A 19,416-nucleotide genomic window follows, 5' to 3' on the forward strand; every position below is an offset into this window, starting at 1 on the left:
TAACCATAGCTACTCTATGTGCATATTCTAACCATGGCTACTCTATGTGAATATTCTAACCATGGCTACTCTATTTGAATATTCTAACCATAGCTACTCTATGTGAATATTCTAACCATGGCACACTATGTGGATATTCTAACCATAGCTACTCTATGTGAATATTCTAATCATAGCTACTCTATGTGAATATTCTAACCATACCTACTCTATGTGAATATTCTAATCATAGCCACTCTATGTGAATATTTTAACCATAGCTACTCTATTTGAATATTCTAACCATAGCTACTCTATGTGAATATTCTAACAATGGCCACTCTATGTAAATATTCTAACCATAGCTACTCTATGTGAATATTCTAACCATAGCCACTCTATGCGAACATTCTAACCATAGCCACTCTATATGAATATTCTAACCATGGCTACTCTATGTGAATACTCTAACAATGGCCACTCTATGTAAATATTCTAACCATATCTACTCTATGTGAATACTCTAACAATGGCCACTCTATGTGAATATTCTAACCATAGCCACTCTATGCGAACATTCGAACCATAGCCACTCTATATGAATATTCTAACCATGGCTACTCTATGTGAATATTCTAACCATAGCCACTCTATGCGAACATTCTAACCATAGCCACTCTATATGAATATTCTAACCATGGCTACTCTATGTGAATACTCTAACAATGGCCACTCTATGTAAATATTCTAACCATATCTACTCTATGTGAATACTCTAACAATGGCCACTCTATGTGAATATTCCAACCATACCTACTCTATGTGAATATTCTAACCATACCTACTCTATATGAATATTCTAACCATGGCTACTCTATGTGAATATTCTAATCATATCTACTTTATGTGAATATTCTAACCATAGCTACTATGTGAATATTCTAACCATAGCTACTATGTGAATATTCTAACCATATCTACTTTATGTGAATATTCTAACCATAGCTACTATGTGAATATTCTAACCATAGCTACTATGTGAATATTCTAACCATATCTACTCTATGTGAATATTCTAAACATAGCTACTATATGTGAATATTCTAACCATATCTACTCAATGTGAATATTCTAACCATAGCTACTATGTGAATATTTTAACCATATCTACTCTATGTGAATATTCTAACCATAGCTACTCTATGTGCATATTCTAACCATGGCCACGCTATGTGAATATTCTAACCATGGCTACTATATGTGCATATTCCATCCATGGCTACTCTATGTGAATATTCTAACCATGGCTACTCTATGTGAATATTCTAACCATAGCTACTCTATGTGAATATTGTAACCATAGCTATTCTATGTGAATATTGTAACCATGGCTACACTATGTGAATATTCTAACCATAGCTACTCTTTGTGCATATTCTAACCAAAGCTACTCTATGTGCATATTATAACCATGGTTACTCTATGTGAATATTCTAACCATAGCTACTCTATGTGCATATTCTAACCATGGTTACTCTATGTGAATATTCTAACCATAGCTACTCTATATGAATATTCTAACCATAGCTACTCTATGTGCATATTCTAACCATAGCTACTCTATGTGCATATTCTAACCATACCTACTCTATGTGAATATTCTAACCACAGCTACTCTATGTGAATATTCTAACCATAGCTACTCTATGTGTATATTCTAACCATAGCTACTCTATGTAAATATTCTAACCATAGCTACTCTATGTGCATATTCTAACCATGGCTACTCTATGTGAATATTCTAACGATGGCTACTCTATTTGAATATTCTAACCAAAGCTACTCTATGTGAATATTCTAACCATGGCACACTATGTGGATATTCTAACCATAGCTACTCTATGTGAATATTCTAATCATAGCTACTCTATGTGAATATTCTAACCATAGCTACTCTATCTGAATATTCTAACCATAGCTACTCTGTGTGAATATTCTAACCATGGCCACTCTATGTGAATATTCTAACCATAGCTACTCTAAGTGAATATTCTAACCATAGCTACTCTATGTGAATATTCTAACCATGGCCACTCTATGTGAATATTCTAACCATAGCTACTCTATGTGAATATTCTAACCATAGCTACTCTAAGTGAATATTCTAACCATAGCTACTCTATGTGAATATTCTAACTATAGCTACTCTATGTGAATATTCTAACCATAGCTACTCTATGTGAATATTCTAACCATAGCTACTCTATGTGAATACTCTAACCATAGCTACTCTATGTGAATATTCTAACCATAGCTACTCTATTTGAATATTCTAACCATAGCTACTCTATGTGAATATTCTAACAATGGCCACTCTATGTAAATATTCTAACCATAGCTACTCTATGTGAATATTCTAATCATAGCTACTCTATTTGAATATTCTAACCATAGCTACTCTATGTGAATATTCTAACAATGGCCACTCTATGTAAATATTCTAACCATAGCTACTCTATGCGAACATTCTAACCATAGCCACTCTATATGAATATTCTAACCATGGCTACTCTATGTGAATACTCTAACAATGGCCACTCTATGTGAATATTCTAACCATATCTACTTTATGTGAATATTCTAACCATAGCTACTCTATGTGAATATTCTAACCATAGCTACTCTATGTGAATATTCTAACCATAGCTACTCTATGTGAATATTCTAACCATACCTACTCTATGTGAATATTCTAATCATAGCCACTCTATGTGAATATTCTAACCATAGCTACTCTATTAGAATATTCTAACCATAGCTACTCTATGTGAATATTCTAACCATAGCTACTCTATGTGAATATTCTAACCATACCTACTCTATGTGAATATTCTAATCATAGCCACTCTATGTGAATATTCTAACCATAGCTACTCTATGTGAATATTCTAACCATAGCTACTCTATGTGAATATTCTAACCATAGCTACTCTATGTGAATATTCTAACCATACCTACTCTATGTGAATATTCTAATCATAGCCACTCTATGTGAATATTCTAACCATAGCTACTCTATTTGAATATTCTAACCATAGCTACTCTATGTGAATATTCTAACAATGGCCACTCTATGTAAATATTCTAACCATAGCTACTCTATGTGAATATTCTAATCATAGCTACTCTATTTGAATATTCTAACCATAGCTACTCTATGTGAATATTCTAACAATGGCCACTCTATGTAAATATTCTAACCATAGCTACTCTATGCGAACATTCTAACCATAGCCACTCTATATGAATATTCTAACCATGGCTACTCTATGTGAATACTCTAACAATGGCCACTCTATGTGAATATTCTAACCATATCTACTTTATGTGAATATTCTAACCATAGCTACTCTATGTGAATATTCTAACCATAGCTACTCTATGTGAATATTCTAACCATAGCTACTCTATGTGAATATTCTAACCATACCTACTCTATGTGAATATTCTAATCATAGCCACTCTATGTGAATATTCTAACCATAGCTACTCTATTAGAATATTCTAACCATAGCTACTCTATGTGAATATTCTAACCATAGCTACTCTATGTGAATATTCTAACCATACCTACTCTATGTGAATATTCTAATCATAGCCACTCTATGTGAATATTCTAACCATAGCTACTCTATGTGAATATTCTAACCATAGCTACTCTATGTGAATATTCTAACCATAGCTACTCTATGTGAATATTCTAACCATACCTACTCTATGTGAATATTCTAATCATAGCCACTCTATGTGAATATTCTAACCATAGCTACTCTATTTGAATATTCTAACCATAGCTACTCTATGTGAATATTCTAACAATAGCCACTCTATGTAAATATTCTAACCATATCTACTCTATGTGAATACTCTAACAATGGCCACTCTATGTGAATATTCTAACCATAGCCACTCTATGCGAACATTCTAACCATAGCCACTCTATATGAATATTCTAACCATGGCTACTCTATGTGAATATTCTAACCATAGCCACTCTATGCGAACATTCTAACCATAGCCACTCTATATGAATATTCTAACCATGGCTACTCTATGTGAATATTCTAACCATAGCTACTCTATGTGAATATTCTAACCATAGCCACTCTATGCGAACATTCTAACCATAGCCACTCTATATGAATATTCTAACCATGGCTACTCTATGTGAATATTCTAATCATATCTACTTTATGTGAATATTCTAACCATAGCTACTATGTGAATATTCTAACCATGGCTACTATGTGAATATTCTAACCATATCTACTTTATGTGAATATTCTAACCATAGCTACTATGTGAATATTCTAACCATAGCTACTATGTGAATATTCTAACCATATCTACTCTATGTGAATATTCTAAACATAGCTACTATATGTGAATATTCTAACCATATCTACTCAATGTGAATATTCTAACCATAGCTACTATGTGAATATTTTAACCATATCTACTCAATGTGAATATTCTAACCATAGCTACTCTATGTGCATATTCTAACCATGGCCACACTATGTGAATATTCTAACCATGGCTACTATATGTGCATATTCCATCCATGGCTACTCTATGTGAATTTTCTAACCATGGCTACTCTATGTGAATATTCTAACCATAGCTACTCTATGTGAATATTGTAACCATAGCTATTCTATGTGAATATTGTAACCATGGCTACACTATGTGAATATTCTAACCATAGCTACTCTTTGTGCATATTCTAACCAAAGCTACTCTATGTGCATATTATAACCATGGTTACTCTATGTGAATATTCTAACCATAGCTACTCTATGTGCATATTCTAACCATAGCTACTCTATGTGCATATTCTAACCATACCTACTCTATGTGAATATTCTAACCACAGCTACTCTATGTGAATATTCTAACCATAGCTACTCTATGTGTATATTCTAACCATAGCTACTCTATGTAAATATTCTAACCATAGCTACTCTATGTGCATATTCTAACCATGGCTACTCTATGTGAATATTCTAACCATGGCTACTCTATTTGAATATTCTAACCATAGCTACTCTATGTGAATATTCTAACCATGGCACACTATGTGGATATTCTAACCATAGCTACTCTATGTGAATATTCTAATCATAGCTACTCTATGTGAATATTCTAACCATACCTACTCTATGTGAATATTCTAATCATAGCCACTCTATGTGAATATTTTAACCATAGCTACTCTATTTGAATATTCTAACCATAGCTACTCTATGTGAATATTCTAACAATGGCCACTCTATGTAAATATTCTAACCATAGCTACTCTATGTGAATATTCTAACCATAGCCACTCTATGCGAACATTCTAACCATAGCCACTCTATATGAATATTCTAACCATGGCTACTCTATGTGAATACTCTAACAATGGCCACTCTATGTAAATATTCTAACCATATCTACTCTATGTGAATACTCTAACAATGGCCACTCTATATGAATATTCTAATCATAGCCACTCTATGTGAATATTCTAACCATAGCTACTCTATGTGAATATTCTAACCATAGCTACTCTATGTGAATATTCTAACCATAGCTACTCTATGTGAATATTCTAACCATACCTACTCTATGTGAATATTCTAATCATAGCCACTCTATGTGAATATTCTAACCATAGCTACTCTATTAGAATATTCTAACCATAGCTACTCTATGTGAATATTCTAACCATAGCTACTCTATGTGAATATTCTAACCATACCTACTCTATGTGAATATTCTAATCATAGCCACTCTATGTGAATATTCTAACCATAGCTACTCTATGTGAATATTCTAACCATAGCTACTCTATGTGAATATTCTAACCATAGCTACTCTATGTGAATATTCTAACCATACCTACTCTATGTGAATATTCTAATCATAGCCACTCTATGTGAATATTCTAACCATAGCTACTCTATTTGAATATTCTAACCATAGCTACTCTATGTGAATATTCTAACAATGGCCACTCTATGTAAATATTCTAACCATAGCTACTCTATGTGAATATTCTAATCATAGCTACTCTATTTGAATATTCTAACCATAGCTACTCTATGTGAATATTCTAACAATGGCCACTCTATGTAAATATTCTAACCATAGCTACTCTATGCGAACATTCTAACCATAGCCACTCTATATGAATATTCTAACCATGGCTACTCTATGTGAATACTCTAACAATGGCCACTCTATGTGAATATTCTAACCATATCTACTTTATGTGAATATTCTAACCATAGCTACTCTATGTGAATATTCTAACCATAGCTACTCTATGTGAATATTCTAACCATAGCTACTCTATGTGAATATTCTAACCATACCTACTCTATGTGAATATTCTAATCATAGCCACTCTATGTGAATATTCTAACCATAGCTACTCTATTAGAATATTCTAACCATAGCTACTCTATGTGAATATTCTAACCATAGCTACTCTATGTGAATATTCTAACCATACCTACTCTATGTGAATATTCTAATCATAGCCACTCTATGTGAATATTCTAACCATAGCTACTCTATGTGAATATTCTAACCATAGCTACTCTATGTGAATATTCTAACCATAGCTACTCTATGTGAATATTCTAACCATACCTACTCTATGTGAATATTCTAATCATAGCCACTCTATGTGAATATTCTAACCATAGCTACTCTATTTGAATATTCTAACCATAGCTACTCTATGTGAATATTCTAACAATAGCCACTCTATGTAAATATTCTAACCATATCTACTCTATGTGAATACTCTAACAATGGCCACTCTATGTGAATATTCTAACCATAGCCACTCTATGCGAACATTCTAACCATAGCCACTCTATATGAATATTCTAACCATGGCTACTCTATGTGAATATTCTAACCATAGCCACTCTATGCGAACATTCTAACCATAGCCACTCTATATGAATATTCTAACCATGGCTACTCTATGTGAATATTCTAACCATAGCTACTCTATGTGAATATTCTAACCATAGCCACTCTATGCGAACATTCTAACCATAGCCACTCTATATGAATATTCTAACCATGGCTACTCTATGTGAATATTCTAATCATATCTACTTTATGTGAATATTCTAACCATAGCTACTATGTGAATATTCTAACCATGGCTACTATGTGAATATTCTAACCATATCTACTTTATGTGAATATTCTAACCATAGCTACTATGTGAATATTCTAACCATAGCTACTATGTGAATATTCTAACCATATCTACTCTATGTGAATATTCTAAACATAGCTACTATATGTGAATATTCTAACCATATCTACTCAATGTGAATATTCTAACCATAGCTACTATGTGAATATTTTAACCATATCTACTCAATGTGAATATTCTAACCATAGCTACTCTATGTGCATATTCTAACCATGGCCACACTATGTGAATATTCTAACCATGGCTACTATATGTGCATATTCCATCCATGGCTACTCTATGTGAATTTTCTAACCATGGCTACTCTATGTGAATATTCTAACCATAGCTACTCTATGTGAATATTGTAACCATAGCTATTCTATGTGAATATTGTAACCATGGCTACACTATGTGAATATTCTAACCATAGCTACTCTTTGTGCATATTCTAACCAAAGCTACTCTATGTGCATATTATAACCATGGTTACTCTATGTGAATATTCTAACCATAGCTACTCTATGTGCATATTCTAACCATAGCTACTCTATGTGCATATTCTAACCATACCTACTCTATGTGAATATTCTAACCACAGCTACTCTATGTGAATATTCTAACCATAGCTACTCTATGTGTATATTCTAACCATAGCTACTCTATGTAAATATTCTAACCATAGCTACTCTATGTGCATATTCTAACCATGGCTACTCTATGTGAATATTCTAACCATGGCTACTCTATTTGAATATTCTAACCATAGCTACTCTATGTGAATATTCTAACCATGGCACACTATGTGGATATTCTAACCATAGCTACTCTATGTGAATATTCTAACCATAGCTACTCTATGTGAATATTCTAACCATACCTACTCTATGTGAATATTCTAATCATAGCCACTCTATGTGAATATTCTAACCATAGCTACTCTATGTGAATATTCTAACCATAGCTACTCTATGTGAATATTCTAACCATAGCTACTCTATGTGAATATTCTAACCATACCTACTCTATGTGAATATTCTAATCATAGCCACTCTATGTGAATATTCTAACCATAGCTACTCTATTTGAATATTCTAACCATAGCTACTCTATGTGAATATTCTAACAATAGCCACTCTATGTAAATATTCTAACCATATCTACTCTATGTGAATACTCTAACAATGGCCACTCTATGTGAATATTCTAACCATAGCCACTCTATGCGAACATTCTAACCATAGCCACTCTATATGAATATTCTAACCATGGCTACTCTATGTGAATATTCTAACCATAGCCACTCTATGCGAACATTCTAACCATAGCCACTCTATATGAATATTCTAACCATGGCTACTCTATGTGAATATTCTAACCATAGCTACTCTATGTGAATATTCTAACCATAGCCACTCTATGCGAACATTCTAACCATAGCCACTCTATATGAATATTCTAACCATGGCTACTCTATGTGAATATTCTAATCATATCTACTTTATGTGAATATTCTAACCATAGCTACTATGTGAATATTCTAACCATGGCTACTATGTGAATATTCTAACCATATCTACTTTATGTGAATATTCTAACCATAGCTACTATGTGAATATTCTAACCATAGCTACTATGTGAATATTCTAACCATATCTACTCTATGTGAATATTCTAAACATAGCTACTATATGTGAATATTCTAACCATATCTACTCAATGTGAATATTCTAACCATAGCTACTATGTGAATATTTTAACCATATCTACTCAATGTGAATATTCTAACCATAGCTACTCTATGTGCATATTCTAACCATGGCCACACTATGTGAATATTCTAACCATGGCTACTATATGTGCATATTCCATCCATGGCTACTCTATGTGAATTTTCTAACCATGGCTACTCTATGTGAATATTCTAACCATAGCTACTCTATGTGAATATTGTAACCATAGCTATTCTATGTGAATATTGTAACCATGGCTACACTATGTGAATATTCTAACCATAGCTACTCTTTGTGCATATTCTAACCAAAGCTACTCTATGTGCATATTATAACCATGGTTACTCTATGTGAATATTCTAACCATAGCTACTCTATGTGCATATTCTAACCATAGCTACTCTATGTGCATATTCTAACCATACCTACTCTATGTGAATATTCTAACCACAGCTACTCTATGTGAATATTCTAACCATAGCTACTCTATGTGTATATTCTAACCATAGCTACTCTATGTAAATATTCTAACCATAGCTACTCTATGTGCATATTCTAACCATGGCTACTCTATGTGAATATTCTAACCATGGCTACTCTATTTGAATATTCTAACCATAGCTACTCTATGTGAATATTCTAACCATGGCACACTATGTGGATATTCTAACCATAGCTACTCTATGTGAATATTCTAATCATAGCTACTCTATGTGAATATTCTAACCATACCTACTCTATGTGAATATTCTAATCATAGCCACTCTATGTGAATATTTTAACCATAGCTACTCTATTTGAATATTCTAACCATAGCTACTCTATGTGAATATTCTAACAATGGCCACTCTATGTAAATATTCTAACCATAGCTACTCTATGTGAATATTCTAACCATAGCCACTCTATGCGAACATTCTAACCATAGCCACTCTATATGAATATTCTAACCATGGCTACTCTATGTGAATACCCTAACAATGGCCACTCTATGTAAATATTCTAACCATATCTACTCTATGTGAATACTCTAACAATGGCCACTCTATGTGAATATTCTAACCATAGCCACTCTATGCGAACATTCTAACCATAGCCACTCTATATGAATATTCTAACCATGGCTACTCTATGTGAATATTCTAACCATAGCCACTCTATGCGAACATTCTAACCATAGCCACTCTATATGAATATTCTAACCATGGCTACTCTATGTGAATACTCTAACAATGGCCACTCTATGTAAATATTCTAACCATATCTACTCTATGTGAATACTCTAACAATGGCCACTCTATGTGAATATTCCAACCATACCTACTCTATGTGAATATTCTAACCATACCTACTCTATATGAATATTCTAACCATGGCTACTCTATGTGAATATTCTAATCATATCTACTTTATGTGAATATTCTAACCATAGCTACTATGTGAATATTCTAACCATAGCTACTATGTGAATATTCTAACCATATCTACTTTATGTGAATATTCTAACCATAGCTACTATGTGAATATTCTAACCATGGCTACTATGTGAATATTCTAACCATATCTACTCTATGTGAATATTCTAAACATAGCTACTATATGTGAATATTCTAACCATATCTACTCAATGTGAATATTCTAACCATAGCTACTATGTGAATATTTTAACCATATCTACTCTATGTGAATATTCTAACCATAGCTACTCTATGTGCATATTCTAACCATGGCCACACTATGTGAATATTCTAACCATGGCTACTATATGTGCATATTCCATCCATGGCTACTCTATGTGAATATTCTAACCATGGCTACTCTATGTGAATATTCTAACCATAGCTACTCTATGTGAATATTGTAACCATAGCTATTCTATGTGAATATTGTAACCATGGCTACACTATGTGAATATTCTAACCATAGCTACTCTTTGTGCATATTCTAACCAAAGCTACTCTATGTGCATATTATAACCATGGTTACTCTATGTGAATATTCTAACCATAGCTACTCTATGTGCATATTCTAACCATGGTTACTCTATGTGAATATTCTAACCATAGCTACTCTATATGAATATTCTAACCATAGCTACTCTATGTGCATATTCTAACCATAGCTACTCTATGTGCATATTCTAACCATACCTACTCTATGTGAATATTCTAACCACAGCTACTCTATGTGAATATTCTAACCATAGCTACTCTATGTGTATATTCTAACCATAGCTACTCTATGTAAATATTCTAACCATAGCTACTCTATGTGCATATTCTAACCATGGCTACTCTATGTGAATATTCTAACGATGGCTACTCTATTTGAATATTCTAACCAAAGCTACTCTATGTGAATATTCTAACCATGGCACACTATGTGGATATTCTAACCATAGCTACTCTATGTGAATATTCTAATCATAGCTACTCTATGTGAATATTCTAACCATAGCTACTCTATCTGAATATTCTAACCATAGCTACTCTGTGTGAATATTCTAACCATGGCACACTATGTGGATATTCTAACCATAGCTACACTATGTGAATATTCTAACCATAGCTACTCTATGTGAATATTCTAACCATGGCTACTCTATGTGAAAATATTCTAACCATAGCTACTCTATGTGCATACTCTAACCATAGCTACTCTATGTGCATATTCTAACCATGGCTACTCTATGTGAATATTCTAATCATAGCTACTCTATGTGAATATTCCAGCCATAGCTACTATGTGAATATTCTAACCATAGCTACTCTATGTGCATATTCTAACCATAGCTACTCTATGTGAATATTATTTCGTGTCTTACACTCAATAATTCATGGAACGTGATAAGAGCGTGTAATCCCTGGCGTAACAGCAATGAAGTAATATGATGTCAAACCTTGGCGAAAAGTGCCATCTGTATTGCATTTCATTAGCATTACATCCTGGGGGTGTATATTCTGAAGATAGCCATGATTAGTGGGTGATTCATAGTGAGCATGTACGCTTTCAAACTACATTATTAGTTAACACAGCGTGTATACACAAATAACACGACAAACACACTGACAAATAAGCCATAGTAACGAATGTACAAGTCTAACAGCACATGCGACTGACACCTTATCCACAACAAATCTACAAGTCCAAGATTACTCACGACTTTCAAACAATTAACTGACAATGATGTGCGTAATATGGTAATATGCAAAACAAAATTTAACATTTTCTAAAAAAAAGTGTTATAGTTACTTTGATAAAACTCAATTATATAAACATTTGATATATTCAAACTCAAACGAGAAACAGTGATTGGATATAGGAATCGATCAACGCTAGAAAAACACAATACAGGTATCGACCTATCCGATGAGATACAAGGGCCCAATAAGCTGTACACAGGTTTGTTATCAACATTTTTGATACGTAAAAAAAAGCCTTGTCATATGTCATATTCTCCTCAATCAGTGTTGCCTGTATCTCCATGTAGACGTGCAAGTCACCAGGGAAAAAACACAGTCTCTGTGTCGCACAGTCCTAAACATAAAATGCTATAAACGATACGTCCCTTGATGTCGTAAGTCTTATTTCCACCTGCTCCCCTTGCCAACGAATATATTGTCAAGTATAACACGTTATTTTCATCTCGATATTTTCAGAGGAACGCCACAAACAAAACGCACGGATAAAAGTACAGTCAAACATACTGGCTGAACAATAATGTGCCTAAGGTTAGGTAAAGGTGATTCAAGCATACAGCATACAGGGTCAACGACCTGTCAAGTACGTTTTTGCACCATTTAAAAAAATATCGTTACTGAGATAATTAAGTTTTCCCCCAATATTTATATACCAAAATGCATTCCAATGCGTGATGACCTTACGATGGTTCATACATAACTCAGCCATGTAATACATAACTTAAACAATACAATGCCATAATAGCCAATACGAAGTATATTTTGACCAACACATGGCTTAACCTAATATGACCGTACTTATTGAATATTAGCCAATACGATGGACATCTTACCCAATACAAGGCCTCACTTAACAAATATGAAACCTTATTTTGTCATTACGATATGCATCTTAGCTAGTACAATGTCATATTTACATAATAAATTAATTGTAATTAGTCGTGTCAAGCATTCTCTTATAATTGTGTTTACATACATTAGTAATTCCATGGTATGTTTCTTGTATATGATATCATTATTGAAAATGGAACGTATAATTGTCAATTACATAATTGTACTATTTTATTTTTTACTGGTGATTTGCATTTTAAAGTTTTGTGCACGACAAAGTCTGTCTATCATTGTAGTATACACAAGTTCTTTTTGCCTAATTACAATGCATGTTTATTTCTAATTAACATTACAATTCTAAGCGGTTATAACATGTATATATCATGTGATATATGCAATACTAGTACGCAAATATACATACCTCGATAGTCGATGTACCCCGTGGAAATTTGGATAGAGAGTCTTGATAATAAAGTTTCAATTTCTTACTGTCAGAAACAAATATTTAACACGAATGATGAAGGTAGGATAGTGGTTTGACACTTTGTGATTGGTTTACGTTGACGGACGTGTAAGTCGTGATGTTTGTTTAATGGAGGATAGTGGTTTTACACTTTGTGATTGGCTTACGTTGACTGACGTGTAAGTCGTGATGTTTGTTTAATGGAGGATAGTGGTTTGACACTTTGTGATTGGTTTACGTTGACTGACGTGTAAGTCGTGATGTTTGTTTATTGGAGGATAGTGGTTTGACACTTTGTGATTGGTTTACGTTGACTGACGTGTAAGTCGTGATGTTTGTTTAATGGAGGATAGTGGTTTGACACTTTGTGATTGGTTTACGTTGACTGACGTGTAAGTCGTGATGTTTGTTTAATGGAGGATAGTGGTTTGACACTTTGTGATTGGCTTACGTTGACTGACGTGTAAGTCGTGATGTTTGTTTAATGGAGGATAGTGGTTTGACACTGTGATTGGTTTACGTTGACTGACGTGTATGTCGTGATGTTTGTTTAATGGAGGATAGTGGTTTGACACTTTGTGATTGGTTTACGTTGACTGACGTGTAAGTCGTGATGTTTGTTTAATGGAGGATAGTGGTTTGACACTTTGTGATTGGCTTACGTTGACTGACGTGTAAGTCATGGTGTGTGTTTAATGGAGGATAGTGGTTTGACACTTTGTGATTGGCTTACGTTGACTGACGTGTAAGTCGTGATGTTTGTTTAATGGAGGATAGTGGTTTGACACTTTGTGATTGGCTTACGTTGACTGACGTGTAAGTCGTGATGTTTGTTTAATGGAGGATAGTGGTTTGACACTTTGTGATTGGCTTACGTTGACTGACATGTAAGTCATGGTGTGTGTTTAATGGAGGATAGTGGTTTGACACTTTGTGATTGGCTTACGTTGACTGACGTGTAAGTCGTGATGTTTGTTTAATGGAGGATAGTGGTTTGACACTTTGTGATTGGCTTACGTTGACTGACGTGTAAGTCGTGATGTTTGTTTAATGGAGGATAGTGGTTTGACACTTTGTGATTGGCTTACGTTGACTGACATGCAAGTCATGGTGTGTGTTTAATGGAGGATAGTGGTTTGACACGCTGTGGTGTGTTTGCAATTGTAGTCGTGATGTTTGTTTGCGGTTGGGTTTGTTTGTTTTTTTGTTTTCGCGTTTTGAAAATGAGTGAGTGTTTTCATCATTTAAAATTTTCTAACCAATTTCTTTTTTCTCTTGTAGGCACATTAAACAACTGGTATTGCCACTCTATGGAACGACACAGACATACTATGGTATAAAACAGCAAAGGGTATAATATGAAACTTAAATTGCCCTTTGACAGGGGCGTAACTTTCCGATGACCGGGTCTCCGCCTGAAGAGATCCCCTTAGTTTGCCGGGGGTCAGCCAAAGTGGAAAATACCACAGATCGCACATCCAGTGAAACTTCGATGGGTAGCCCGAGTTTGCTGGAGACACTAGTAAGGTGTTCTTGGGCGATGACATCTGTGTGTATATGCGGTGCAATAGTTATGTTCGGTACGGGGGCAGCGGCAAAGTCGTCCGTGTTTAACTACATGGGAGTATTTTGTATGTCATTGTTTTTTGTTTTCTTTATCGTGGCTGTTATATTCTCGTGTATAAATTATAAATGCATGTCACAAAATCAGCTTAGGAACCAGGTGGAAGCTCTGCAAAGTGCTCCCGTGAATGTCAATGCAAATGGAACAGCATAACTATTTGCACCTTCATCCGATTTTTACTTGAAGGTTTAGTATCGATGGATTTGAATTCGCTGCATTAAGTGTTTCAACTGCAGTGAAGTGTGGTTACCAATGTATATACTAGTAACAGGAAAAAAGAAATTATCTTTCCCGCTTGGCGTTGGTGGCGCGTTTCTTACCGAATTTTCGTAGCTTTTGGCGCAAATTGTATATAAATGAATTTAAAGTTGACTTTTAGCATTTTAATGTATAATTATGCAAACAATGATATTTTCGGGGTCATATGTCTATAGGTTATTGTACAAGAGAATAGTATAACGTGTAAATAATTAACTGACAGTTACCACAGACATGTCATTGCTGGTATGAACGCTGTAGCCATTGATAGGCGGGTATTTGTCAAACAACAAGTATATTAGATACATTTAGTCACGTGATAAGAGTGTCCAAGACACGTATAGTTGACAAATCTAACAAATTATTGAATATTATACGTTGGACAAACTGCACAGTGAAACTTCGAGTTTTGTTTCCACGATTTTGAAAATGACTTTTGAGGGAATGTTCATGCAACAGTTTCCGAGCATGATCTCAACAACCGAGTAGTTTACACAAGTAAGCGTAGTTAGGAGTGAGCCATTATTTCTGCTGAGGAGTATAGTCGGGTTAAGTGTATTAAGTCGCTTCTGTTTTTCTCTAATGATTCTAGGCTGTGTACCCTATCAAGAATATTGGTTCATCCCTTAGTACGCAAGCGACTAGCCTGAGCAACACGCTTCTTAATTCCAACAGTAGAACATTAACATATTAACTATTTTGAAGACTATAACGTTGGCCATTCTAGTTTATTATTATATTTTTATGCAAAATATTGTCTTCCATTTTTCAACAGCTGCTTGAGTTCAACGGATCATTTCACTTATTTACATGGCTAAGATATTTTTTATAATTATATTTCTGAGAAATCTGATTACTATTTAAGCAAGAAAATGTCCCGACTTTTCAGCTAAACTTTAAGGTGAAATATGGGGTGTCATAATACTAAAAGAGATGTTTATTACCCATTTATCAGGTAGCTGGACTCGGGAATTACAGTCAAGGGGTGGGCAAAACTACGTAGACGAAAGGCGAGGGAAACTTTACACATTGTTGAAACAGTTAAAATCTGCAAGTCGTGGTCGTTTCTCACTTGTTTATTAGTAAATCTCTACTTCATTTTTAAATAGAAATGCCCGTATTTGAATTAGTACAGTATAATGGAAATCCCCTATGCGAATGACAAAAATAAGCTTTTCTCAAATGAACATATATGATATCGCATGTGATATTGCACCGATTTCATTCTAAGAGTAAATACACAGATATGGATCCGTGATATCGCACCGATATTGTTCTAATGCATCACTACACAGATATGGATCCGTGACATCGCACCCATATCGTTCTAATGCATCAATACGCAGATATGGATCCGTGATATCGCATAGATATTGTTCTGATGCATCACTACACAGATATGGATCCGTGATATCGCATCGATATCGTTCTAATGCATCACTACGCAGATATGGATCGGTGATATTGCACCGATATCGTTCTAATGCATTACTACACAGATATGGATTCGTGATATTGCACCGATATCGTTCTAATGCATTACTACACAGATATGGATCCGTGATATCGAACCGTTCTAATGCATTACTACACAGATGTGGATTCGTGATATCGTTCTAATGCATTACTACACAGATATGGATCCGTGATATCGCACCGATATCGTTCTAATGCATTACTACACAGATATGGATCCGTGATATCGCACCGATATCGTTCTAATGCATTACTACACAGATATGGATCCGTGATATCGTTCTAATGCATTACTACACAGATATGGATCCGTGATATCGCACCGATATCGTTCTAATGCATTACTACACAGATATGGATCCGTGATATCGCACCGATATCGTTCTATTGCATCACTTCACAGATATGGATCCGTGATATCGCACCGATATCGTTCTAATGCATTACCACACATATGGATCCGTGATATCGCACCGATATCGTTCTAATGCATTACTACACAGATATGGATCCGTGATATCGTTCTATTGCATCACTTCACAGATATGGATCCGTGATATCGCACCGATATCGTTCTAATGCATTACTACACAGATATGGATCCGTGATATCGCAACGATATCGTTCTAATGCATCACTACGCAGATATGGATCGGTGATATTGCACCGATATCGTTCTAATGCATCACTTCACAGCTATGGATCCGTGATATCGCACCGATATCGTTCTAATGCATTACTACACAGATATGGATCCTTGATATCGCACCGATATCGTTCTAATGTACTACTACACAGATGTGGATCCGTGATATCGTTCTAATGCATTACTGCACAGATATGGATCCGTGATATCGCACCGATATCGTTCTAATGCATTACTACACAAATATAGTTGGTAATATGAGGCCAATATCATGCTTAGGCAGCAAAATTGTTATCACCAAGTCAGATGAATGAATCATTGTCGTAAACGGTGAGCACTATTCTCTTTTGAAACAAATGAAGTTTTAATAAGATAAACCCGGAAATATAACATGTATCCTGAATTTAATTTTCATTATAGTGGTACATGTGTTTTTTTCAATTTAAAGAGCTAAATAGTAGCAACCTCTTCCACCCTCCTCATTTTAGTTCAGAGTATGGAGCACTTGTATGTTCCAGGAGAAAATGTTGCTCATCATTTAGAACAACGATTCTACCGACTTAATCTGGATTAATAACATCACAACTCCGTTGATGTTAAACTATGAAATAAATGAGATTAAAGCGCCCCAGTCGTCGCCCACATTGTGTTATGGGTCTCATATGACAGACAAACCACGTGTAAATCTCTAACTAGGGTCCGTTCATCGCATGCTATTATTCTATTTCACGAGGTGAGCGCTTTTATGATCAGGTAACACCATACACAGAATTACTGCAATGTCATTTATTCATTAATTGAGTTTTCTGTCTGTGTCACGGTGAAAATAAAAATTCGCTCAGTGTAACCTATGTAATAAACTATCACATCATACACCTTTACTACGTTTTACATATTCCAATGTGTAGTTGTTGATTGAGATTTGCATTTCGTCGCCATGGCAATACACTATGACATCTTTTATTCGCCGTGCTGTGCGTTTAAAATAAACATTATGTTCTTTGGGATTTTTTAAATGAAGAACAGTATATTAAGTAGTTAAACACAATATTACTAGCGTTTAGAGAACATGGTGGTGTAATATCAGCGTCCCCTTTGCCAAACACTGGCAGGATGCTATCAATATTTACAAGGGTTTCTGCTCTTTACATTCTTTGACTATGAGGGCAGTGTTCAGGTGTTTGCTTGCCTAGACTTTGCACAATACAACACATATTTAAGATATGTTACCATTATTACTTTATATAAAAATCGAGTACCTCTGTCACAATTTATCTTACTGAATATTATTAAAATAATATAAACCAAGTTGTATGTGTGTTATTTCTTATCAACATCAATTTGGAATACTTACTACGGCTCGACTGATTTAGGAGTACTGGTTTGGGGGGGGGGGGGCTATACCCCGTATTTGCATTCGTACAGTTCCCACATATTACGCTTGATACCACGATACTACTTATACTCAGCTCCTTGAACAGTGTGACTACTCACACCGTTGAACTTTGGTGTACACATTGGAAGAGTGCGTTTTCTATAATAATGAACACACAGACGCATATAAGTGAGCATGACGAATATGCCAAAACGTGCCAAATTTGAGAGCAGTGACTATTCCCCTCGTTGTTTTATTGCGAAAATACAAAAATTTATATTATGACCTCGACCTTTGATCCGAAATTGTAATCATGTCATGCGAGTTACAAAAGACAGAATTTTTGTTATTAAGAAAATCATGACAGACCTCAATATACTAAAGTCGAAATAATGAATGAGTGTAAGGCTTGCTTATTCGTAATGAGAGGGCACTCACAGAGCTCACACTGGACAGAGGGTTCTTTCACTGCTAGTATGGGGTAGACAAGACAATAGTACTGTAAATGAAATACACGTACACCAAAATATCAAGTCAAAGCTCCTGGCTTTAATACCTCTCAAAATA

General features: G+C 34.6%; 1 long non-coding RNA gene across 1 annotated transcript in view; it reads left to right on the top strand.

Moving 5' to 3' along the window:
* LOC146739249 (uncharacterized) overlaps positions 1 to 15,376 on the top strand; it is a 33,159-nt gene extending 17,783 nt beyond the window's left edge. Inside the window, exon 2 of the long non-coding RNA XR_014930139.1 lies at positions 14,752 to 15,376. This is a non-coding gene — a long non-coding RNA (uncharacterized LOC146739249). The remainder of the gene's footprint in view (positions 1 to 14,751) is intronic.
* The last annotated feature ends 4,040 nt before the right edge of the window (positions 15,377 to 19,416 follow it).

The sequence above is a fragment of the Saccoglossus kowalevskii genome, chromosome 8 (genome assembly GCF_978046115.1).
Source record: "Saccoglossus kowalevskii chromosome 8, keSacKowa6.1, whole genome shotgun sequence".
Taxonomy (NCBI): domain Eukaryota; kingdom Metazoa; phylum Hemichordata; class Enteropneusta; family Harrimaniidae; genus Saccoglossus; species Saccoglossus kowalevskii.